Below are 26238 nucleotides of genomic sequence, written 5' to 3'. Positions count from 1 at the left end.
TATACAGGAACTCTGTGTTCTGTTCTATTTTGCTGTGAACCTGAAAAATAAAGTCTAAGAGAAAAAAAAATTAATTTACAAGCACATCAAACAATAATTTCATAGTTTAGAATAGGAATTACAAAGAAGCCATAAAATGGCAATTTATTTATTTAGGGTGTGGCCATAGGAATAGATGCATCATCCATTTCTTTGTAAAAATCATGCTTCATATAACCAATTAATTGGCAACACACTCTCTAGAAATGGGTTTGATCAATTCAACATGGAGCATTTATCCAATAATATGTTCCCTTGGCAAAGTCAGATGTTTATTTACCAAAGATTAAAGACTACATTCCAATGCCAAATGTTTTGTTTCAATTAAAATGGTTTAATGCTAGTAATTCCATAACTTGCTCAGAAGATAGACAACTAGGAAAAATGATGTTTATTAAGTACAAGTGGTGTCTTTACTGGAAGGAAGATTAACTTTCAGAGATAACTCTCAAATTTTAATGTCCTACACATTTTAGAATTAGCATGAAGATTCTGATGTAAATATCTTTTAGCCCTTCTGGCTTGTTTTCTGATCATGAGTGTTATTTTTTTTAGCTCCTTATCATTTAATATCTGACAGAGTTTAGTGAGTGTTATTTTGTCCTTTCTTTCTTATATTCCACATGTGAATTCAAACAGCCTACTCTCAGTTAAAATAATTATGTGATATAAACATTCTAGCAGAAAATAAATTAGTATATAGGAATTTGGTAGTACATAGGAATTTTCCTGTAGCAACCAAGTTATATTCTTCAATATTTTTTACCTCTTTTTTCCAACTTTAAAGAAATTTTGCTGATAAAAACACCTAAAATTAGATTCAATAAATCAAATAATTACCATATTTTTGTCATTAGTAACTTTAGAAGAGTTCAGTGTATGGAGAAAAGATGAGGAACTTAGTATATGATAAAAGTATCATCTCAATTAAATTTGAGAATTCTTAATTTTTAAATAATTTATATTTGCATTTTAAAATAATATGGGCAGTTATTTGGAAAGAAACAAGTCAGATTCTTACTTCATGCTGCTAAAAAAAAGAAATGAAATAAATGTTTGCATGTGTGGTAGGCTGAATAGCAGCCCCAAATATATCCAGGTCCTAATCTTTGGAACCCGTGAAAGTTACCTTATATTGCAAAAGGGATTTTGCGGATATGATTAAGTTAGGGATCTTGAGAGGGAGAGATTATCCTGGAATATCTGGGTACACCTTAAATATAATCACGTGTCCTTATGAGACAGGGAAAGGCAGAGAGAGTTAGGACTACAGAAGAAAAGTGACAATGCAGGAAATAGGTTGGAGTAATGTGAGAAAGAGATCACAAGCCAAAGAACATAGGCAGTGCAGAAGCTGAGAAAAGGCTTGGAAATAGAATCTCCCCTAGAGCCTCCAGAAGGAACTAGCCCCGCCACTGCCTTTGGCACAGTGGAACAGATTTCACACTTTTGGCCTCCAGAACTGTAAGAGAATAAATGTGTTGTTTTAAGCCACCCAGTTTGTGGTAATTTGTTTCAGCAGCCATAGGAAACAAAAACCATATGTAAAAGTAAAGAGACAAAATATATATCCAACACATATGGTATGCATACTGAAGTATTTGGGAGAAGGAATTTATGTCTGTAGATTACTTTGAAATTCATAAAAACAGATTGATGTGATGGATACAGTGATGGAAAGATGGATAGTTATATAAAAAAGTAAGTACAGTACAATGTTAATGGTAGAATCTAGATGGTAGGAACATAGATTTTCACTACAAAATTTTTTTCAGGTTTTCTAAGTTTGAAATGTTTCATAATAAAATATTAGGGACAGATCATAGATGAAAAGACAGGTTATCATGAGATAGGAAACAATCTTTTTTTCCATGACACTAAGGGTAAAAGCTGGAAATGAAAGGATTATTGGATTTGCATGAGTAAAAATGAAAAGCTTTGAGGAAGAAAATGAAAAAATGAACAAAGTTAAAAGAAAAACAATGAACTGAGAAATACGTGTATTGTAACGCATGTCGAAAGATATGTATCCATAATATGATAACAGAATACTGTCACTAGGAGTGTTTAATAGTCTCCTAATAATGCTGACTACATAAAACTGTTGTGTTTAGGATTCAGGTTAATAGTCTGTACCTGTAGTTAAACTCTTTTTCTTTCTCAACTATATTGTTATTTTTGTTATTATTTTGGGAAAGTTATATGCAAAGGGTATGGAAGAAGAATGGCGGTCTAGTGGTTAAGATTCAGTGTTCTCACCGCCACAGCTCCGGTTCATCTCCTGGTCAGGGAACCACAACACCCATCTGTCCATTGTCATACTATGGTGGCTGTGTGTTGCTGTGATGCTGAAAGCTATGCCACTGGTATTTCAAATTCCAGCAGGGTCACCCATGGGGGACAGGTTTCAGGGGAGCTTCCAGACTAAGACTAGGGAGAAGGACCTGCACACCTACTTCTGAAAAAATTGGCAATGAAAACTCTATGAATAGCAACGGAGCATTGTCTGATATGGCACCGGAAGGTGAGAGGATGGTGCAAAGACTAGGCAGGGTTCCTCTCTGCTGCACACAGGGTCGCTAGGAGTCAGAATCGACTGGCCAGCACTAACAACAACAAATAGAAGAAGAAACACAATTAGAAGTTGTGAAAATAAGACAAGATTTGTAAGATGATGCTAGTTAGTAATAGAGATGATATTCTGGAACTTTCACCAGCAGAGCATGCTCATTGACTGATAACTCAGTGGTAAAGATGCCTTTAAAATGATCCACCCGCAGTCTTTCCTTGATCCCTCTTCCAAGGCACAAAGCTGTTTCTCAAGAAAATAGCACGCCTCAAATTACCTCAAGCATTATCGACCAAATATGAAATATAAAACGTTCCTTAATTGTTATTTACTATAATGAAGATCATTATAAAAAATGAGATACCATCTCAAGAGTATTCATTGGAAAAGGAATGGGTAAGTGCATTACGGTGTGTCCAATCAATGGAAGAGTATGTCACCGGCGCGTATTGTTTTCAGAGAATTTTTAGCGATCAGAGGAAATGTTCATAAAGGATGTTGTAGGAAATAGCAGCACATAAAGCTGTTCATATAGTATGATCTTAGTATTTTAACAAAATTTTCTAAGTAGAAATAAATACAAAAAATAAAGATCAGAAGGAAGAACATCAAATTGTCAGCAGTCATTTTCTAGATTGTGGGAAATGGTCTTTGTTTCCATGTTTCAATTTTCTCCTGTGTTTTTCTCCTTTTTTGCATTAAACATAAATTGCTTACATAATAAAATAACACTATATATACGTGTGTATATATATATATAAAACACACAAAAGGTACATTTATTGTGTGTGTGATTCCATTAAATTTCCCCAAGAGACTCTAATGCGCAGGCAGATTTGAGAATTATGCAGCTAAGCAATGGTTCTCAAACTTCAGTGTACATAAAAATCACGTGGTGTTTGGTAAAAAATACAAATCTTGGATTCTCACCTTTCAGTCTCAGGTAAAGCCCAAGCAGAAATCTACTTTTTTAGCAAGAACCCAACTGTTCTGATACACACTTTCAATAGGAAACACATTAAAACTTGAGCAGTTATGCTTTAAAATATTTATGGAAGTTGACAGAAAGTACCTTATGAGAGCAATTTTTACCCTTTCTCTAAATTTACACTGCAAAATATGCATGTGCATATTTTTTAAAAAATATTTCACTTCTTTCAATTTAATTATCAGTTTCCGTTTGTAGTTTACCTTATAAATATAAAAGTATCAACTAGGGGTCAAAATAGGTAACTGCAAGTTTATTCAAATTTATTAAATTATTTAGTTGTACTTATTCCATTTCTAAGAACTTCTTTCCCAAACATTAGAGAAGCAAGACAGTTTTGTGATTTGAAGAGTTCTGAAGTCTTCTGATCTTTGACTCCTTGCTTTGCCACTCACTACCTATAGGATCCTCTGAGACTCAATTCCCTCATCTGATAAATGGGACTATCTGTAGTGCTTACCCCACAGGGTTAAGTACCAATGCCATGAAAGTACTTAGCACAGCACCTAGTGTATGCCACAAGCTCAGTGAAAGGTTACGTTTTCTTGTACCAAGATCCACTCACTAAATTTAATCCATATTTAAGTTGAACAATATGACTCCAGTGGCACATATTATTCCTGATCATTGCAAGAGTGCTGCTAACATCTAAAATCTGGAATAAAAGTTTTATCTACAGTCACACTGATGCAAATCACTTTTCTTGTTATGATTATTAACCCTACTAATGATCTCTTCAAAACTAAAAATCAGTTGTGAACTCAAATTAGTTCACTTTGCTAAGGATTTATTGAGATCTTTCTATGATCCAAACTCTATACAACACACTCCAAGGCATACGAAGTAGGAGGCATTCCCTGTTTTCCATGGATGGCAATTGTCTTTCCTGGGTCCTATAATATATGCTGGAGAATACAGACAGCCTATGGCACATGGGCCAAGAGTAGCCTGTGGGTGATTGTCATCTACCTCTGGTCTACTGGTCACTTAGTAAAAGATCTATTCTCCATCACTTTCCAGAGTCACTGTTGCCAGCTGTCTATGATTCTGTGGTGGGAAGCTGCTCCCCAACACTACCCTGCATACAGGGTCAACAAATTTGCCTCTTCCTATACATGAAAGGATGCATACCATGTTTCAAAGATGGCTGGTCCCAGGTTCATTGTTCATTAGCTCAGTTGCTTAGAACATGGTGTTCATAGTAGTAATGCCAAAGATATGACAGTATTTGCCTGAATGGGATCCGTAGATTACCTGGTCCCAAACAGATATCTCTCTTCTCTCTCTGACTCTTTTTCTTCCTTCCATCATTCCTCCCTCCTTCTCTCTTTATATGATATTAAATATTATGTTGTAGCAAATGAAAATGTATGTAAAGCTTTTAGTACAGTGGCTGGTACATACAGAATACTTACTATGTGCCAGCGAGTATGCAGAGAGCTTTACATACCTTCTCATTTAATCCTCATAACACCTTAAGAAGTGGATTATATTACCATCCTCATTTTAGAAATGTTATTGCAGGATTAGAGAAGTTAAGTAATTTATCCAAGGGCACACAGCTAGGAAGTGATAGAGCCTGAATTCAATACTCAATCTCAGGATTTCTAAGTTCAAATCATACATACATATGATATCATATATATTTTCATATATAAAATTTGAATTTACATATGTTACATATATATATAGTATTTCAATGGACAAATATATATATACACATATATATATTTAAGCTACTATATATATAAAATTTAAGCTACTGATTCACCATTAGTAGAACATATGTTTTGAGTTATTTTCCCAGTTTGCGAATGAATTTAGGTCACACTTCTACTGTGTTCTTTTTTGTTCACTGAAGATCTATATATGTAAATCACACAAATATTTATATGTATATATCACACATACATATGTAACACATTGTTGTTAGTACCATGGAGTCGATTCTGACTCCTAGTGACCCTGTGTACAGCAGAGCAGAACCCTGCCAGGTCTTTTTGCACCATCCGCTCACTTTCCAGCACTCTATCATGCTCCATTGCTATTCATCAAGTTTCCATGGGCAATTTTTTCGGAAGTGGGTGCCTAGGTCCTTCTTCCTAGTCTGTCTTAGTTTGGAAGCTCTGCTATAATCTGTCCACCATGGCTGACCCTGCTGGTATTTGAAATACTGGTGGCATAGCTTTCAACATCACAGCAACATGTAGCCACCACAGTATGACAACTGACAGATGGGTGGTGTGGTTCCCCGACTGGGAAACAAACCTGGGAGGCAGTGGTGAAAGCGCCAGATCTTAACCACTAGACCACCAGGGCTGGCTTGCGTAACAAATACATATAACACATATCTAAAATCATATTTATAACATACATATATATAAACATATTTATAAACATACATATATTCTTCAATGAACAGAAAAGAATCCAGTAAAGGTGTGACCTAAATTCATTCTCCAACTGAGAAAATAACTCAAAACATGTGTTTTACTAACAGTGGATCTGTAGCTTAAATTTTACAGAACATGCCAATTGCATGAGTTTTATGCAACTCTTGGTTGTAAAATACAAATTTTTTATTTGTTTTTTGGTCCTCAAAGAATAGGAGGAAAGATGCAACAGCTTTAAGAGATCATTTGGGTTCAGAGCAGATACATGCATGGTTGGTGTTAATCCTTGTTCAGAACTGGGCAGAATCCAGAGGCATCAGAGTTCTCTCCAAACATTCTTTCAGCGTTATCTTTGGAAAATCAAGTTACTTTGTATTAACACACAAATGAAAATCTTGATGCTTTGGCCAGATGAATGGATTTGTCAGACTTTATTTAACCTGTTTCTTCTTTCTATTCATTTCAGAATATTTTCTTCTTTAATTGTCCTTTATGTGGCTGCTCATTATCTATCCTGATTATTAGCCAGATTACTTTTTAAAGCCAACTAGAATCTGTTTTCAATTTTTGTTTTAGAATGGCCAACCACAGCATTCCAGCATTTGGCCTGAAGTTTTCAATTAGTTTGCAATGACTTTTTAAATCGAAAATATTGTTGTTCTTTCTGGCTGTATACTTAACAGGAAAGGAAAAACAACTTTCTCTTTACTTTGATAGTCTTCCACCAAATAATAAAAACCTGACCCAACACACGAAAGTAAGTAAGTTCAATGAAACTGGTGGGAAGTAAGACACATAATGAAAATGAAGTGGCACTGAATATTTTGACCATAAGTTAATTTTGCATGGTTTATTTTTTTTTAATAAATCTAACATGATCAAAGCAAACTGAAACTCTGAGTTGTGGTATTTAAAAATAACATTTGTTTTTATCTTTAGAGTTTGATTATTATAGAAAATGTTCTTGACTTTGACTTTTGTAGTGTTTTCATTCAAAAGAACTCCAATTTTACATCCGTCTAATTTTCAATTTCTATTTAAAGATAGTTTAACAAAGGCATGAGGAAAATCATTTTTTATGGGGTAAATCTTAACAGAAAAAGACATTGATTCATGAGCTTCCCACAGGACTACTTTATTTCTAATACTGAAGCTATGGAGGTTTATTTTCCTTGATTTTCCACATCCTATCATTTGAATCACTGGGTGGTATTGGAATAGATTTATTGAGTAGGATTTGAGCAAACAGTATTCTGTTTAGCTAGCATTATCACTATGAACAAACGTTCTTCAAAGAAAGTCCTGACATACGTAATGAATGCTTAGGGTTTTATTCAGCCTTTGAGTGAAAACTAAGGCTACATTAAGGAGAACACATTTGCCAACATACTTAGAATACCACCAATATTCAGGGAGAAAAATAAAAGTGCAAGGTGAAAATAACAATAACAACAACAGCAGCATAAAAATTACTAGTGCGTATGTTGTAGGTACTCAATTGCCAATAACTATAAAGAGATACCACATTCCAATCATTTCCTTGTTATTGGCATTTTTTTTCCTCATGATTTTTTAATGAAGATACTACTAATCTATCTAATCATTGATTTGGAGATAAAATACCAATTATTTTTTTCCATCATATGTATTATTATATATCATAAATATATAATGTATTTTAACACATCTTATATAAGCACAAGAACAGCAATCACTTATTGTTAACTATGTGCCAAGCACTCTTTATGTGAATTTTTCACATAAATTCCCATTAATGTTAAATTTATGCTTTATGTGAATTTTTTTCCATTTAATCCTCATAACAACCTTAAAAGACAAGCATTATGTTTATCTCCATTGATAGATGAAGAACCTAAGGTTCCATGAGCTCAAGTGACTTGTCTAAGGTCCTGCTGTCAATAAGCATCTATTGATTGTCTTGTGTTATTAGTGTTATCACCTCTAATTCAATTCTCCTGAGCAACCACATCTCCCACCTTAGTAGGGAAAATAGAGATGACTTCCTTTCTTCCTTATTTCTGGATATCGAATAATGGCCAGACTTGCAGCCACCTGTTCCCTGGAAGAAAAGCCAAATACCAAACAATAGAAGTCAAACCCATAGAGTCACAGATCAATTACAAATATAAATTGTACCTAGCTGATTACAAATGTAATTATAAATTTGGACAAGCACTTTCCTTTTTCAGTCCAAACAGAATCAATTTAACCATTCAAAATATACCAAATCTGATAATAGAATCCTTAGCTAACGTAAAATATCTGAAGTAAAGTTTCTCGATATGGAAAAACTGGAACTAACAAGCTTTGTTGTTAGACAGCCAAAATGATTTATTATCTGAGAGCAAATGAATGTAAATATCATCTTTGCCAGGCAGATATGTTCTCAACAACTACCTTGTCCCTTCCCTATACAAAGACATTGTGATCAACACCTCATCTAAGAACATTAAGAGCCTTGCTGGAAAATGTTGCCTCCTTTGAGTAAGTTTCCTGGCCCCACTTCAGCACAGAATTCTGTAAAAACTGGAGCCAAAGTCAATGGCCCTGGGGTGTGTTTTAGGACCTGGCCCTAAAGATGATTCTCAGCAGTAAAAATCATTCCTCCTCAAATACATGCAAGACTGTTCGTTGCCATAGATTTACTAGTATACATTTTTCTTCTCCTCTTTCCCATCTTCCACTAACTACAACCCTTCTACAACATTTTGTGGTGAATGTGGCAGAGTAAACATAATAATATGTTAATTTCTCCAAAGTTCATAGGCTCACCTCTAACAGGCATCCCTTTGGCCTCACAACTCTGAACCTTTGTGAAAAGAATAAACTAGAAATATATATATATATCAAAATAAAAAGTGAAAACTGAGACTACTTGTAGCAACATGACTTAGTTGTTCAATAAAACTTTGCCCAGGAAAGATAAGATTGTAAGCCGACAAATATTTTCTTCAAGGTATTCATGCAAATTAATTTATTTAAGACAATAGTTTGATTACTTGGGCAAAGAGTTGTCTTGTCAAATAGTTATCCACCAAATCTTCTCTTGGAAGACTCACCTTACTCAGTTAACCAATCCTAAACTATTATGTCACAAATTTGCCCGATCTCCATCATCTCTCCATTTTGAAATTCTTGCCCAGAACCCAACACCCTAGAAACATCCATTCAGACTTCCCTCTTGGGAGATACTGCTGAGATTTGTCTAGGTGGCATTCTATCTCACTGCAGTGACTTTTAATCTATTCAGCTTTGCTTTATTAAATGGTTGTTTTGTAATATTTTGGGGAATTCAATAAAAGAAAGTCAATATGGTACAGAGATCTGGAATCTTCTGAGTCTAATCATCAAGAACTCAAGCTGTTTTTAATTTAACCCATTTTACAAGCGTCTTTGCTTTTCAAGACTTCAGGGAACAGAATTAGATGGTTCCATCACAACCAACAAATATAGAAATTTCACAGAGAGAATATCAAGTTATCTAACATAGTCATAGATTGTGACTACAGATAACTGTAGATATTCACTCAGATTGCGAATGTAGATCAAAAACACTTTTCAGTGGTTGGTTTTAAAGTGTTGGCAATTTTTTAAAGTGCAAAAGGAGTGCAGAAAACAGAATTTTGTACTTTTCAATTTGTGTGTGCCATTCTCACAAATTAAATCCAGACTTGTTTCCTAAAGCAACATTTGGAAGATATTTTTTAAATAGGCCAATGACTAATTATTTGCCCACTTAAACAAATAAGTAGTTTAGAGAAGGTAATTCCTTTTAACTTGTAATTTTAAAAATCAACTCCAAAACTAAAAAAAGGAAAAACTGACTTAAATTCATAAAAGTAAAAAGCTTAAGAGAATTAAGCTCTAGGGCTCTAAATAAACATTTGTTAAAAGCTTCAATTCCAATGATCTCTATTTTCATGAAGTATTGTCAACTTTATCATTTAGAAAGAAATCTTTAAGCCAGCTGTAAAATAAAACAGTTGTGATAATAATTGTTTGAATACATGGTATAAATACCCTTTCACTGCAAATGAATTAATATCTATGATAACTATACATATCATCTACATTAATTGATGCTGTGCTGACATACTGTTTGGTTAAACACTTTTCAGTATTGGTCCCTTTTTCACTTTCAGTAGGAAGTGTTAATGTGGGGACTCTTATCTGGGTCCATGGACAAATAGGTAGCCTTTTACAAAGGCTTCCTTCCAAAAGGTAGGAAGAACTACTGACATGAAGATATTTCTATTTTTCCTTGGAAAAATCCTCAGGATAAGGAACTATAAAGACCTACCTCGCTGGACCAAGCAGAAGGGGGAAAAAAAACTGAAGAAAATAAAATGCACAAATGAAGGTCTCGATGACTTAGCCTGTCACAAAGCCATCCTGTGGAAGATTGGAAAGTAATAGAGAACTTCTCTTCAGCTATTCCCTTTTCAGACAGGAGAGGAAACTAAAGGCTCATTAAGAATAAAAAGCTTAATAAACGCAAGGAAATTTTAACCTTAAAATAAATAAGTTTTATGCTAACGAAACACATGCTTTATCATCAGAAGCTATGAAACCATCCTATGAAGAAATATCGATATGCCAATTAGAGAGAATAACCACTGAAATTTTCAACAGGGGTATGAGGTAATTAGTAACCCCGCTGTGGAGGTTACTGAAAATAGTGATTTCAATTTTTTTTTCCATTATTTAGACATATGGAGAAGAATAACAATGTAGATCATTCAAAGTTACAATTAATTTATATTTGGTTTAATGAAATCTTTTAGAAGTCATATTTTGATATAGAATTTCAGGTATAATGGCTATGGTTGCCATGTGGAACCTCTTCATAAAGCAATAATAATAGATGGGAGAGTAGAGAGCCTCTAAGTCTCTGGAGGCAAAGTTGTGTGTCTTAGTTATCTTTGCAGTCTTGGTGCTCAGCTCAGCATCTGACACTTAGGAGGCACTCATCTTTTAATGTGTGAAGGGAATATTCTTGAGGAGTTGAAGGACCTGGGTCCTTCAATTACAGATGTCAACACTACACAATTATTTTACTTAATAACTTATCTTAGAGACGTAACTAGGAGCATATGCTATCATTTCTTCAGCAGCAGGGCTGGAATGGTTACAGAATCAGGGGGCTCCAGTTCAAATTCCATGGCCAGTGCTCACTTGCTGTGTGACTCTGGGCTGGTTCCAACCTTCCTTGGAGTGGCTCTCCTTGCTGGGAAATGGAGATAAGATGAGCAGCTGCCTCAGAGGACTGTTGTGAGGATTAATGAGGTAATCCACGCAGAGTGGTTAATGTGGTTGCCTGGTCCATAGAAGGCATTTAATAAATATTACTTATCACTATTACTCATACCCCAAAATAAAATCATAAAATCTTTTGATAGCTCACTGTATTAATGTTCGTAGTTGGTGTAATAAATTACCACAAACTTGGCAGCTTAAAACAAGAGAAACATAATCTCTCACAGTTTTGGAGGCCAGAAGTCCAAAATCTGTATCACTGGGCTGGAATTAAGGTGTTGGTAGGTCTGCGGTCCCTCAGAGGCTCTGGTGGAGAATCCTGTCCATTCCCTGCCTCTTTCAGCTTCTGGAGGATGCCAGTACTCCTTGGCTTGTGGCTGCATTGGTCCAGTCTCTGCCTCTGTGGTCACTTTGTCTCCTGCTCTTGTGTGTGTTCGTGTCAATATCCCTCTGCCTCCCTCTTATAAGGATACATGTGATTGCATTTAAGGCCCATTCTGATAATCATCTCATTTTCAAGAATGTTAAATTTAATCACATTTGCAAAGTTTTTGGGGTTTTTTTGTTGTTGTTGTTTTGCCATATAAGGTCACCTTCCAAAGCTCTGGAGATTAAAACCTGGATATCTTTGGGGGAACCATTATGTATCCTACCACATTGATACTTAGTATTTCAAAAATCAGATGATTTGCTTCTCCAGTTGTGTATTATGGGAGTATTCTCTCTCTCTCCCTCTCACACACGCTCGCTCTCTCTCTCTCTCTTCCTTTCTCCCCTTCCTCCAACCCTTGTCACATTTACTTGACTATATACAGGTCAAGTGGCTTGACCAAATTGATTTTTTCTTATTTACCTAGAAGACTGGGGTACGCAGCTGCCAGTTCTTGTTGAGGGGCTCACTCAAGTCAGGACCTGCCTTTCTGTGAGGCTCTGTGATTCTTTTGGATTTTCTACCATGATTATTGCCTCATGGTTCACAAAATGGCTGTCCCAGACCCAGACCCAGGCATTCAAGGTAGGAAGAAGAGAGAATGTTTCCAACTGCTGCTCTCTGATTATCAGTAAACCAAAACTTCCCTTGAAAATTCTCAGGAGATGTCTTTTTATGTCCTCTTGGCCAGAAGTGTGTCTTCCATCACTAGATGCAAAGGAGGCTGGGAAAAGAAAAATATAGCTTTGCTAGCATGGATAGCAGAAGGCATACAGATAGGAGATCCAGGATGACTGTTGTATAAGCCAACAAACAGGGCCTACAAGACAGGGAGGGTGGATTGAGCAGAGGAGGAAAAGGAAGCAGAGAGGCAGGACTCTTACTGAATAATTTCTACGAGTCAGCCAGTGAGCCTGATAGTTCCATACAGTTTGTCATTTCACCTTCACAATAGTCCTTTGAGGTTAGTATTAGTATTCCCATTTTGTAGAGAAGAAAATTGAGGTTCAGAAAAATTTTAAAACACACTCTAGTACATAGAGTTAATAAACGATGAAGACAAGGAATAAAACTTAACTGTGTCTAAATCCAGACAACATGCTCTTTCATTTTGGAATTATCAGACCAATTAGATCATCTGCAGTTGACTTTTTTCTCTAGCGGTGACTCTTCTTCAAAAGCTATTTTATTTTAACAGTGTTGACCAAAACTCAGAGCACTTCACCGAAATCATAAATCACTCCAGGGCTGTGGTTATGGAGGCAGCTGAAACGCTCCAGTTCCATCGTAAACATGTCATGAGATGCAGGGCTGGTCAACACATTGCAATAGGCAGTTGAAATAGAATGTGGCTCAATAAGCCCGAGACCTTATCCTCACCATGGAGAGTGGGATTTCTGAGCTTCCTGTGGCACACGTGATGCTCTTCACCAGGAATCATTGGTTAAATTGTATTTGTTGGTGACAAGCGCTAACAGGAATGCAGCTCGAGTATTGCTGCTAACATTTGGAGTTAAATCAGCCTCATGTCTCCAAATCTGCCCTTACAGATATAAGTTTCCAAATACATTGCTGAGAGATTTTTAAGAGAAGAAATTCCACTGGGGGAGGTCAGCTTACCATTGAAGAAAGGCAAATCCTTTGTTAAAAGTTTCTACAAATGTAGGAAAATTTAGAGAAGAAGAAAAAATATAATTCAAAAATCTGCCCCCAAACTAAAACAGCTATATTTTTGATCATGTGAATTGCATCTCCCTCTACCTCATCTCCTTCCCCTTGAACTAATCTAGTGCTTTCTGTCCCTGTTGGGTTTATATCATTTAAACTCATCTGTTTATGTGTGTTTTATGAAAGCAATGGAGAAAATCAAAATTTCAGCCTACCCAACAAAACACACTGTACAAGACAAAACAAGTTTCAGATTTACCTCTTGTTCCGATAAAGTGTAATGATTACGGTAACAAAAGTCAGTTGATATCAAGAAGATCTCAAATTCTAAAAATATATTCTCCTGCAGTTAAAGAATGTTCCATACAGTGAAGATACAAAATAATATTTCATAATTTGTGTATTCTTGGGGTGGATAGGAATTACTGACTTTGTTCACCCATGAAAATAAACACTGGCCCATCTGCCCATGGCACTGGAGGAACAGCTAAGCACTGGTGAAGCAGGAATGAAGATACCAACCCCTGGAAGAAACCCAACCCTTTCAAAATGAGGAAAACTGAAGAAAAAGAAAGAAACCTGTTTTCCAGCTTGTTTGTAACACTGACTGGGTTTGGAACCAGTTTCTGCATCATTCAGAGCCAATGACTCTGGCTTGCCAGACCCCCATGCCCACACTTGGTTACTTGCTTTGATTCCTGGCCAGTAAGAGTGGCGTCAGAGACAGGCACCAAATGCCAGCAGAGCCAACACCACAGACCCCATGTGTGACACCAATTGTCAGGAAGAGAAAGTTAAACCTAAGCTGACCTTATTGGATTTGTGGAGGCTCTGGAGAGGCTGTGTAATGCAACCTGGAAATGCAACCTGGAAATGCAAGGGATTCATTCCCATAGGAGGTGAACCTGGACCAATGCAACACAGATGCGGGAAAGCCAGCAGATAAATTGCTCACCCTTCTTCTTCCTCTAGGGACAGTTCTGGTGCACAGTAGGTCTATGCAACTTTTCTAAACATGTTTTGCAAAATGAGCAACCAGTTGTGTGTATTACAAAGCTATGGCCAACTTTGTAACGGACCCACTTTCCTGGGACTACACTCCCAATAAAGTATTATCTGCAAGTTTTTGCCTCAGGCTTCAGTTAAGACAGAGTGATATCAATCATACCTGATCCCAGAAATAGTTTGCAAGGTGCTGGTGGCAGGGCTTTGGTGCTAGGCATTGGTGAAGTTTAAAGAGCAAGGAAATGGGCCTAGCAGGATCCAAGAAGGCTCACTAGGTCTAAGTCGAGCCAGTATGAAGTAGAGAAGCTAAATTCCTCCTGTGGAAATGGAAATGGTAATGGAAATGGAAATCACACTTTCCATGCCCAGCTAAGATAGAAGATCAGAGAGAGAAGGGCAGGAGTTCTCCTGTGAGGCTGTACTCTATCTAACCTCTCAGATCACAGTGAGGTTCTCTGAACAGGGGCACTTCCTTAGAAATAAGAGCAGACTGAGTTTTCAATACAAATCAGTGGAAGGTAGAAATAAGACAGGAAGAATGTGAAAAAGGATTTCCTTCCAAATCTTTATGTCTGGGCACCCTAACAACAGGCTCCCCCAGGGTGTTAGGAAGAGTCCAGGCTTTAGCAAACATGAAAGTTCATGAGAAACTGCCTGAAGAATAGAGGAAATTCCCCCAATATGGCGGCATACTCATTTCAGCATACCTATACCGGTTCTTACCCTGCACAAGTGCGACAATAAAGTGTGTTACAAAGAGCATGTGAGTGGTCATCCAAAGTTGTGATTTCAGTGTTAGGTCTGCTACCTACTAGTTTTGTGATGTTCCGCACCTCAGTTAAACATTCTGAGTCTCGGTGTCTTCTGTGGACTCCAGGTAACATGAGCCTCACAAGACTTAGCAGAATTAAATGAGATAATGTGAGAGGTCTTTTCAAATTGCTGCCTCAGATAGAATGTTTTTGGCTACAAGGTACAAAATATCCAACTAAATGTGGCTAAAATTATGAAGGCAATTATTACCTCTCAAGACCAGAAGCGCAGAAGTAACTGCCAGCATTGGTGAATTCAGCAAGTAACATCAGTGTTCTGTTTCAACTTTCTTCACATCTCTTGGATTCTCCTTGAGTTTGCCACAGCTATAAACATCACATCCTCACATAACCGTACTGAAAATAGGAAAGGGGGAAGGGCTGCTTCTCCTGTGTCTCCCTCGTGGTATCAGGAAGAGAAAAATCTCCCATAAGTCCCAAAAGACATCTCCTCAGATCTCATTGGTCAGAACTGGCTTATGCCCCACTCCAAACTAATCATAAGTGAGAAGATAGGATTTCTCAAATTGGTTTAAACCAATCACCATTCATCTCTTGGGCTGGGAGGACCTCCCCTCCTTTCCTAGAGCCCATCACCACCAGATAGGTGAATGGAATCGGAATTTTGTTGGCACAGAAGTGGGAAACCGCTGTTAACTGGGAAACCAAAAATGACTGCCAAAATTTAAAAGTGTAAAACAGATAGTATATATTAAATACATTGTATGACAAACTTTAGGGGTTAAAAAAAATAGGAACAAGTTTATCCTTAAGGATCTTCAAATCCAACCTATGGGAACTATGAAGCAAACAAGCTTTATTGAAAGAAGAAGGATTTATTCTGCACATCTGTTTTCCCTGTGAATTTGGATTCCCACTCTTTCCAAAGCAATGGTCAGGATAACAGATGTATAATGTGTTTACCACCTAGTCAATTGATTCTGCAAAAATATAAAAAGGAGCAAATGAGTGTCATGCCCTCCTCATTAAAAATAAATTCCAGTTTATGAAACTCAAAGTTAATACTGCATTCCTGATTGTTACAGATCTAAGAAAAAGTCTATTTCTTCACTTTCTCTGTGTTTAGGTTCAGTGTGCGTGAAAATCTGTGTTGTTCGGCTCTCCCTGGGGAACCCATCATCTACCAGGCCACGGCTTTTACAGCCCTCTGAACACGTCAACATGTTGGATGGGACACCTAGCAGTAGGGAATAATTTTATCTTACACTTGATGGGACTGTTGACAGAAATGGTACCAGATTTCAAAGAATTAAAAGTGTCGACAGACGTTTAGGAATTTACAAACAAACCGTGCTGTAAAAAACAGATAAGGAGTTCCTGGAGGATTCTCACCACCCCTTTCTTCTTCCTTTCTTTATTCCACTTTCCATTGCCTCTGTGTTTGAAAATTCTATCTTGCTATTAGTTTTTAATGAAACCAGCATGTTTATCATGTTTGATGGCAGACTTGGTTGTTTGCGACTCAAAGTTATGTTATTTTTTTCCTCAGACAGATTCAACTGGCAGCCTCGGCAGATTCCTTTACACAAAACTGACACTACAACACCAAAGTTCTAGTGGCAAGAAGCAAATTCTACACCTCAGCAATTCTGCCAGCAAGATAAAGCATTGCCAACTGATTTTTCTTTTCCTTTAGGAAAAAACCAGAAAGGATAGAATGAAAAACCTCGACAAGAAAACATGCTCACATATCACAGCAGAGTTACAGGCTTTAGAGCTTTCTATGATTCTAAATGCTTGGTTGACACTAAGCAGCCTCCTCAGAGCTATCATTTGCCACAATGGCAGAAGATCTTGGACACTGGGAGAAGACTTGATTAGCATGACTAACTCTGATGGTCCCAAAGCTTCAGACATCAGCAACAGAGAGGAGCCAAGCAGACACTGGATAAATAATAAATAATGAGAAACATGTTGCAACATTCACTTTTTAATCATATTCCAATTTTTTCTTACATCCACAAATTTCTAGTAAAATAAAGTTATGCAGTTTCATTAAATTATCTAGATGTCTTCAAGAAAAAAGGAAAACAACTTTAGTATAATTTCAAATGTCTCCTTCACAGCAGACAGAAACATGCTGAAGTCTGTCTGTTGCATAAAGATTTCTCCTTGTTCCTGCTGTCCAGTCAACCTATGGTACCATTTCTTCCCTTCCCTTTCCTGGTAAACTTCTCAAAAATAGTTTTTCATATTCTCTCTACTCCTTTCTCATAATAATATTTCTGCCTCCACAAATTTGTTTAACCGTTTCCCAAAGTCCAACGGCCTCTTTTCAAATGATCTCCTCAAACTTTTTGAAATATCTCTGACTCTTGTTCCATTCATCCTTGCTCATAGGCTCCTAAGACTGCACACTCACCTGAAAATCCCACTAAACTTAATCATATCATTGGTTTCTCCTAAATGCAAGCATTTTCCAGAAAGTTCCTAGGACTTCTGCCTTTTTCTCTCTCAGACTGCCTCATCCACTCCTGTGGCTACCAATACCCGCCATTTCTGCATCTATCTCTTAAAATGTACTTATTTAAAAAGCAGACCCACTTGTCATTCTGCTAAGTTAAATCAGCGTACAGATGCACCATGGCACTTCAAAAAACTCTCTTTTGTCCAAACCAGTTCCTTCTCCTAGTTAGCTTCCTCCAAAATCTGGATTAACACACAAGAGTTACCATTGGGTCTTCCTTCTTTGGAACTTCTAACATCCAACCAATTGTTCAGTTCTCTCACTTCTACGTCTACACTTATTTCTTCATCTAAGCCATAGTTTTTACTGCCATGCTCAAGATCAAGTTCCCATTACCTCTGTTCTAGACCATTCTAGCAGACATTTATCCAGTCCTTCCATATCCTTCCTCTCTTCCTTTCCCTGTCGGTTATCTTCCTAATGTACAATTCCAACCCTGTCACTCCTGACTCAGAAGATCTACTCTTTCTCCATTTTCTACAGAATAAAGATCAGTGTCTAGTTTAGCATTTAAGGTCCTTCATAATTAGGGTGTTACAAGGCTTTATAACCTTAAAAAAATCTTGTGTAGAATGCATTGTTTTAGCAACTTAAAAGGACTCACCACATAAAAGGACCAAAAAAAAAAAGAAGCAAAAACAAAACAAAAAATAAAACAGAACAAGTTGTTTTTATTTGTCTTCTTTTTTAAGTTGGTGAAACAATTTTTTAACAATGATTGTATTGCCATCTACTGGAATGATTAAGCACAACATTTGAAGCCATTTTTTTTTCCCCAAGTGTGAAAACTTTGGCTTCAATTTACAAAATTCTCTCGAAATACAGCTTTTAACATCTAATCTAATAGCAGATGTTAGAGTTTCGTGTAAGAATTATTTTTGATTTAAAAGAACACAAAATTACAATTAACAGATTGGCATGACGTTTGCTTATGTGAGCATTCACCCTTACTACTGAGACTATCCCAGTGAGCCCAAGAAGGAAACAACTGGCTTTATGGAAAAGTAAAGTGTCATGTCAGGTGACTTTCAGAAAATCACATTTTCTGATGCCACTCAACAATTCAAATCTTTCTGAACCTTTGAGACTCAGAAGGAAAATTATCTTTTCCAAGGAAGGCTTCCCAAGCGAAGTCTCACCCTCTCTGAATTTATAGAACTTACTATTTGCATATATCTTTCATTTGGACTAAGCATGTTGCATTGTATTGACATGTAATATTTCCTGTATTTGCCTCTCAGTGTGTGGTGGTAGTAGTTAAAAATCTGGTCTCTAATGTCAAACTGCCTATTTCAAAATGTGAATTTGCCACTTACTAGCTGTTAATTCATATTTTTGTGATCAGCTTCTTTTTCTGTCAAATGGAGATAATATTTCCTTCATTGTTAGGAAGGTTGTTAGGAAGATTAAATTAGCAAAAACTGTAAAATTGCTAAACCAGTGCCTGCCATGTAGTAAACACTTAACAATTATTAGCTAGTAACAAGATTGTTACAGATGTGATTATTGTGTAACAATAATCCCAAGAGGCAGCAGTGAGTCCCACATACAGTAAGCTTACGAGTATTACTAAATGACAGATTTTTATAAGCTATTTTTAAATTAACTATATTTTTTGAAGGATAATTTACATACTGTAAAATTCATCAGTTTTAATGGTTCGGTTTGATGAGCTGTAACAAAAGTTGAATGACCATAACCACAGTTAAGATAAAGAAAATTTCCATCACCCTAGTATGTCCTATGCCCTTTTTCATATGTCTCTTGTTCCTACCCCCAACCCCTAGGGATCCCCAAGCCCTAGCAATCACTGATCTATTATATGTCACTATAGCATTATGTTTCTAGAATTTTATATGAATGGAATCATACCATATGTTGTCTTCTGTGTCTAGATTCTGTCACTTAGTGTAATGATTTTGAGATCCATTCATGTTTTTTGTATAGCAATAGTTCATCCCTTTTTATTGGATATTAGTATTTCAGAGATACTTGAACTGTTTCTAGGTTTTGGCTACTATGACTAAAGCTGCTGTGAAAATTTGCATACAAGACTTTGTGCAGACATATGTTTTCATTTCCCTTGGATTAATAGCTAGATAGAGAGTTGCTAGGTTGTCTAGTAGGTGGATGTTTAAACATAAAAGAACTGCCAAGTGGTTGTATCATTGAATCTCCAACCAACAAGGATGAGTGCCAGCTATCCTACATCCTTGCAAATACCTGATGTATTCAATTTCATTGATTTTAGCTATTCTAACAACTAACGATGTTGAACATTTTTTCCTTTGCATATTTGCTATTTATATATCTTCCTTGCCATCCATATATCTTTTGCTTATTTTATAATTTCAGTTATCTTCTTTCTATTGAGTTGTTGAATACAAGTTCTTTACCAGACATGTGCTTTGCAAAAGTTTCCTTCCAATCTTGCCCTTTCATTTTCCTAATAGTTTCTTTCGATGAGCAAAGTTTTTTAGTTTTGGTGAAGTCCAATTTATGGTTTTTTTCTTTTGTTTCCTAAGAAACCTTTGTGGTGAAAGAAATCAATTTGAGGAGAACTGAAAGCATAACAATATTCTGTTTTCTGATTCTTTAAATGATATTTCTATATATTTATTTAGGTTTTCTTTCATTTCTGTCAGCAATATTTTGTAGCTTTTTTGTCCACATCTGGTACATTTTTTGTTAAATTTATTTCCTAGTATCCCTTATTTTTTTATGTTGTGGTGAATGGTATTTTTTTATTTCTATTTTCAATTGTTTATTTGTAATATATAGAACTACAACTAATTTTTGCGTATTTGTCTTATAACCTGCAACATTGCTGAAAAAATTTAGTTCTAGTAGGTTTTTGTAGACTCCTTAGAATTTTCTATGTACATGGTCATGTTTTCTGCAAACAGTCTTATTTCTTTCTTTCCAATTGTATGGCTTTCATTTTGTTTTCTTGCCTTATTGTTCTGGTTAGCAACTCCAGTACAACACGGAATAGAAATGGTGAGACAGACATTCTTGCCTCAATCTTAGGTGAAAGGTATTGAACCATTCACTACTAAGTATGTTAACTATACGATTTTTGTAGATAAACTTGTAACAATTTGATGACATTCCATTCTATTCCTAGTTTGTTGAGAATTATTATTTTTTTTGTGTGTGTGAGGAAGACCAGCCCTGAGCTAACATCTGATGCCAATCCTCCTCTTTTTTGCTGAGGAAGACTGGCCCTGGGCAAACATCCATGCCCATCTTCTTCCACTTTATATGAGATGCCGCCACAGCATGGCTTACCAAGCGGTGCATTGGTGCGCTCCCGGCACCCGAACCAGCGAACCCCGGGCCGCCACAGTGGAGCATGTGCACTTAACTGCTTACACCACGAGGCCGGCCACATTGAGAATTTTTATCATAAGGTAAGTTGAATTTTGCTTAATGCTTTTTCTACATCTATTGATCATATAGTTTTTGAATTTTTAGTAAGTCAGTATAGGGAATTACACAGATTCAATTCAATTGTTACACCACATTGTGTTGCTGTCATGAGCTTCACTTAGTCATGATGCATATTATTTTTTCCCTCCCACTGGATTCAATTTGTTAAAATTTTGTTAAGTGCTTTTGACTCTCTGTTCATGAGGGATATTACTCTGGAGTTTCCTTTTTTAGAAATACATTAACTCATAAAATGAGTTGGGAAATAGTCTTAAATTTTCTGGAAGAGCTTCTGTGTACTTTTATAATTTCCTTCCATAAATGTTTGATTGAATTTACAAGTGAAGCCGTCTGGTTCTGGAGTTTCCTGTGTAAGAATTTGTTGAATTTACTGGCATAAAGTTTTTGAAAACATTCCCTTATCGTTTTAATGTTGATAGGACCTATAGTGATGTGTCCTTTTTTTATTACTCATATTGGTAATTTGCATCTTCTCCTTCTCTAGCTCAAAGTTTCTAAATTTTATTCTGTTTAAAGAGTCATCTTTGGGTTTATTAATTTTCTCTATTATTTACCTATTTTCTATTTCATTGATTTTTCCCTTCATTCCTGATGGATATTTTCACTGAACATAGAATTCTAGATTGCTAGCTATTTTCTTTGAGCACTTTTAAAATGTTGTGCTACTTACTTTTGGCCTCCACAGTTCCTGATGAGAAATCCACAGTCATTTGAATCATTTTTCCCCTATAGGTAATGTGCTATTCTTTTTCGGGCTACTTGCAAGTTTTTTCTTTGTCTTTAGTTTTCAGCAGTTTGATTATTATGTGTTTGGAGTTTGATTTATTTGTGTTTATTTTGTTTGGGTTTTACTTAGCTTCTTAAATTTGTGGGTTTATATTTTTTATCATATTCGGGAAGTTTTTAGTCATTATTTTTTCAAATTTTTTTTTCAGCACCATACTCTTTCTCTTTACCTTCTGAGACTCCAATAACATGAATATTAGACCTTTTGTGTAGCACAAATGGTCCCTGAGGTGCTGTTCTTTTTTTTTTTCAAACTTTTTTCTCTCTATTGTTCAGATTGGATAATTTCTATTTATCTATATTCAAATTTATTGACTTTTTCTTCTATCATCTCTATTCTACTATTGAGTCTATTCAGTGAGCTTTTCTTTTTAATTTTGGATACTATATTTTACAGTTCTAAAATTTTCATTTGGTTCTTCTTTATGCTTTCTATTTCTTTCCTGTTACTCTCTATTTTAATATTTGTTTCAAGAGTGTTCACAATTGCTCATTTAAGCATTTTTATCATAGGTGCTTTAAAGTCTTTGTCAGATAATTCCAAGCAGGGGACGGAAAGAAGTTTTAACTTAGAATAGAATTCAGAAGTTTGACTCTTACATGGGATTGACGTTTTAATTACTGAATGAAACTATTCTGGTAAAAAATAAAAGTGACTAGAGAATATTGTTATCATCTGAGAATAACCAATATGGGAGCTGTCCTAGATTTCATTTAGAGGTAAGAGTGTTTTCCTATGTGCCCTATAGATTTTTGGTAATTTTACATATCAATTACACACACATGATTCATCACTCATCTTTCTCCCTGGTGTATTTTATCCCTTGTGAACTTACAATCAATACTCTTATTCAATTTTTGTTGAAATCTTTATTTCCAAAGAGGGTATATGGATAGTTTACTTATTAACTCCCTGTATGTCTAAAAATGCCACACACACACCTCAATTCATAAATAATATCTTGAGAACAAGATTCTATGATCACAGCACTTTTCACTCAAAAGTACACAATGTTGTTTCACTGTCTTCTATCTTACTGTGTTATAGATAAGACTAATAATGTTATCAATCTTTCTTTGTAACCCAGTTTCTCTGTCTGGATGCTTAATAAGGATTACTCTTAAACCTACAGGTTAGTTAATTACCTTTGGGTGTGGCCAGGATTGTTTCTTTTTTCATTAAATTCTTCCAGTACTCAGATGGTCTTTATCATCTAAAAACTCAAGTCTTCATCCAACTCATGGAGATTTCTTTCATTAATTCTTTGATCTTTTTTATTTCTCTTTTTCTTTCTCGCCTTCTGAAGTCTAATTATTTGGAATAATTCACTTTATGAGTTGATCTTGCATGTCTCTCTTTATTCTTAATTTCCATTTCTTTTCTTTTTCTTCTGTATTCTAGTATAATTCCTTAAGCTAGCATTCCGGTTCACTGCTAACTCAGTATTCAACAGTGTCTAAGCTGTTTTTCACAATCTTCATTGTTTTAATTATACTTATTTTTGTTTAAATTTATCCTTTTTTTTCCTTATTTTTAGTTTTCTCCATTTCTGCCAGAATCCAGAATCCAGATTGATGAACGCTACCTGTCCTAATTGTTTAGATGGATGGCTCTCTTTCAATCTACCAATACTTATTAAACATACAGCAGCCCATCAACACCAATAAAGATGAAATAAGCTATGTGAAGCTTTAGCATCAGAAGAAAATGACTATTTTACTGAAATGCAGTCAAAAGAAAAAAATAGTTAAGGAGAAAAAAGATAGAACGAGAGAGAAAACCAGATTATTAAAAGAGAAGAAAGAAAAATAGAGACAAAACGTTGTGGCTGAAAAGCTACACAACAATTCAAGGAGTGCTGTGAGAAGCTCCACGTTGAGTTGCTTTGAATTCATCAGAAGGTGTGTGAGGAATAGAAGGCACAGAGAGAATTTAGAGAGTAACTGAAGAGGCAGAAACTGGTGAAACAGGAGACATTCTCCGAACTTTGGGAGGAAGGTTGATCAGCCAAGGAGAAGCGAGAAGCCCGAGAGGCAAGGAGACAGAAAGCGCTGGTGGAGAACACACACCTGGGTTTGGATGTCTAGCTCACCAGCATCAAAGCTCAAAGGCAGATGGTGCAATGGCTGAGGAAAGAGGAGGCTCACCTTGTGGCAAACCACAATACAAGGTTAGACTTGAGAATGAACAGGATAAGCTAAAGAAACAGAAGACAGAGCCAGCCCTGGTGGTCTAGTGGTTAAGATTCAGCACTCTCACCATCACGGCCCGGGTTCGTTTCCCAGTTGTGGAACCACACCACCCATCTGTCAGTTGTCATACCATGGCGGTGACTCACATGGAGAACTAAAAACTAACAACTAGGATACACAATCATGAACTGAAGCTTTAAATAATAAACAAATAAATAAGAAACAGAAGACAGAGCAAGAAATTAGAACCTTTTTGCAAAAGGCCCTCCAAGAGAAGGAGGCACATATTCAGCAGGAATTCAGAACAGAGCAAGACTTGAACACGAAGCTCGTGCAAAGAGCCTTTCAAGGCTTATAGGATGAGCCTGATAAAAGAAGGAGCAAAAAAGAGAAGAAGTGGGAAGAAAATAGAAGATATTTCATAAGCATGTGACACAGCAACACGAGGAAGAGAAAGCTCAGGGGAAAGAATTGGACAACATGATAGAGGAAGAGAAGGAAAAGAAGCTGGCTGAGAGAGAAAAGGAGAGGAGACTCGACAAGGAGGCAAGGAAACAACTCTCATGAATGAGGTCAAGTATAGAAGAAAAGTTCCAGTTCAAGAAAGATTGCAAAGGAAACCAAAAGAACAAGAAGAACGTGCCACGAAACAGGATCGCATACATGAAGGTCTTAAAGAACTTGACAGTGAAGAAGAGAATTTTGTAAGATGCTGCCTTTAGCCCAGGAGTACAGGAGACAATTGCGATGCAAATATGCTACCAGCAGCGGGCCTGGGAAGCAGAGAAGGAAGGAGAGCACTGAGGGTTTGAAGCAGAGATAGCAACAAACTAGATATGCCAGAAAATGGTCCAGGAGATCTGGACCACCCAGCAGGTGTCATCCAGAAACGTGCCTCGTACATGGAGATCATGTCCTAATAAGCTTCCAGCATAGTTTCATAAACCTCAATACATTTTTTTCTCAGTCTTTTAATATGTTTGACTACAATATACATATATGTTCCTTAAAAAAATATACAGTATTATACATAGCCTCTTCAATTTTATCACCCCCCTCTTGCAGACACACAAGCAGTCCAGCATATTATTATTATTAGGAGGGACATCTCTTAGAACAGGCAGATCCATCTCCTGGAGAATTATAAGTTGGCAGACAGAGAAAGAAAATATACTTCACTATCCTAGGAGGTTGGTGACAATAGGCCAACCAGCTGTGGTCCTGGAATTCATGGGCAGGGAGAGAAGCCACCAGATTCCTGGGCTTCTCCCAGATCTCAAGGCAAAGAAAGTTAGCATCTGAGAGGAACAGTTTGGCTCAACAAGTCAGGCCTCTTCTGGACAACTGTAGATCATGGCAGCCCCTCTTAAGGCCTCTGAGGAGACAGGCCTGGACAGTTAGTTGGCTGACCTCCTCAAGCATCTGGGGTATCTTAGATTTTGCCTCAGCCTCCTCCAGATGTGCTAGTGTCTTCTCAGGTCGAGGTCATTTCAGCTCCCCTGGCACAGGGCCTTACAAGGAAAATCACTTGGCTGCTCCCATGCTGTCCCGAGGAGCACTTGGTCTTTGCTTTGCAGGTGGGACCTCCTCCCCATCCTGACTCTACAGTTGGCTAACATTTCGCTCCTTCCTCCTGCCCCAAACTTGTACAAACTGACTCTTCAAGGGCTCAGTGGGGACCTTGGGAGGAGAAAGGGTCAAGCATCCATACTTAGCTTACCGTCTTCTCAGAATCCTTGGAAAACTATTTATTATATTTTTGTTGTAATTGTTAAGTAGTTTTTCTTCTTTTTCATACATTATAAGTTATTTGAGAATAGAAACTTTATCTTTTAATTCTTTCTTATCTCTACTTTCCTTATCACAGTGTTCGGTTTAAATTTGAAATTCTGGAAGTATCTTCTGCTCCCAGAATCCCCTTTAGATCACCTTTGCGGACAATTCCAAGTCATGCCTCTAGATGGGGCACGTGATGTATTTCTCCCTCCTGAGAAAAGCAAGCAAGGATTCCATCAGGTGGCTCTGAGATTTTCATACCTGAATTTTGATTGTTTTTCAAGTTTAGGAACGATCTACCTCATTTGAAAGAGGTGGGTAAAAGAATATCACTTAAGCCTTAAGAAGTTGTTTCTGTGAG

At 36.6% G+C, this 26238-nt stretch overlaps 1 pseudogene; it reads left to right on the top strand.

Annotated features, from left to right (window-relative positions):
* The window catches only part of LOC101387191 (cilia- and flagella-associated protein 53 pseudogene), a 51786-nt pseudogene extending 26881 nt beyond the window's left edge, over positions 1–24905 (top strand).
* The last annotated feature ends 1333 nt before the right edge of the window (positions 24906–26238 follow it).

This window comes from Ceratotherium simum, chromosome 18 (assembly GCF_057802395.1).
Source record: "Ceratotherium simum simum isolate JZ-2026a chromosome 18, ASM5780239v1, whole genome shotgun sequence".
NCBI classification, from domain to species: domain Eukaryota; kingdom Metazoa; phylum Chordata; class Mammalia; order Perissodactyla; family Rhinocerotidae; genus Ceratotherium; species Ceratotherium simum.
The sequence above is the reverse complement of the archived record's forward strand: the minus strand, read 5'-3'. Positions and strand labels throughout refer to the sequence as shown.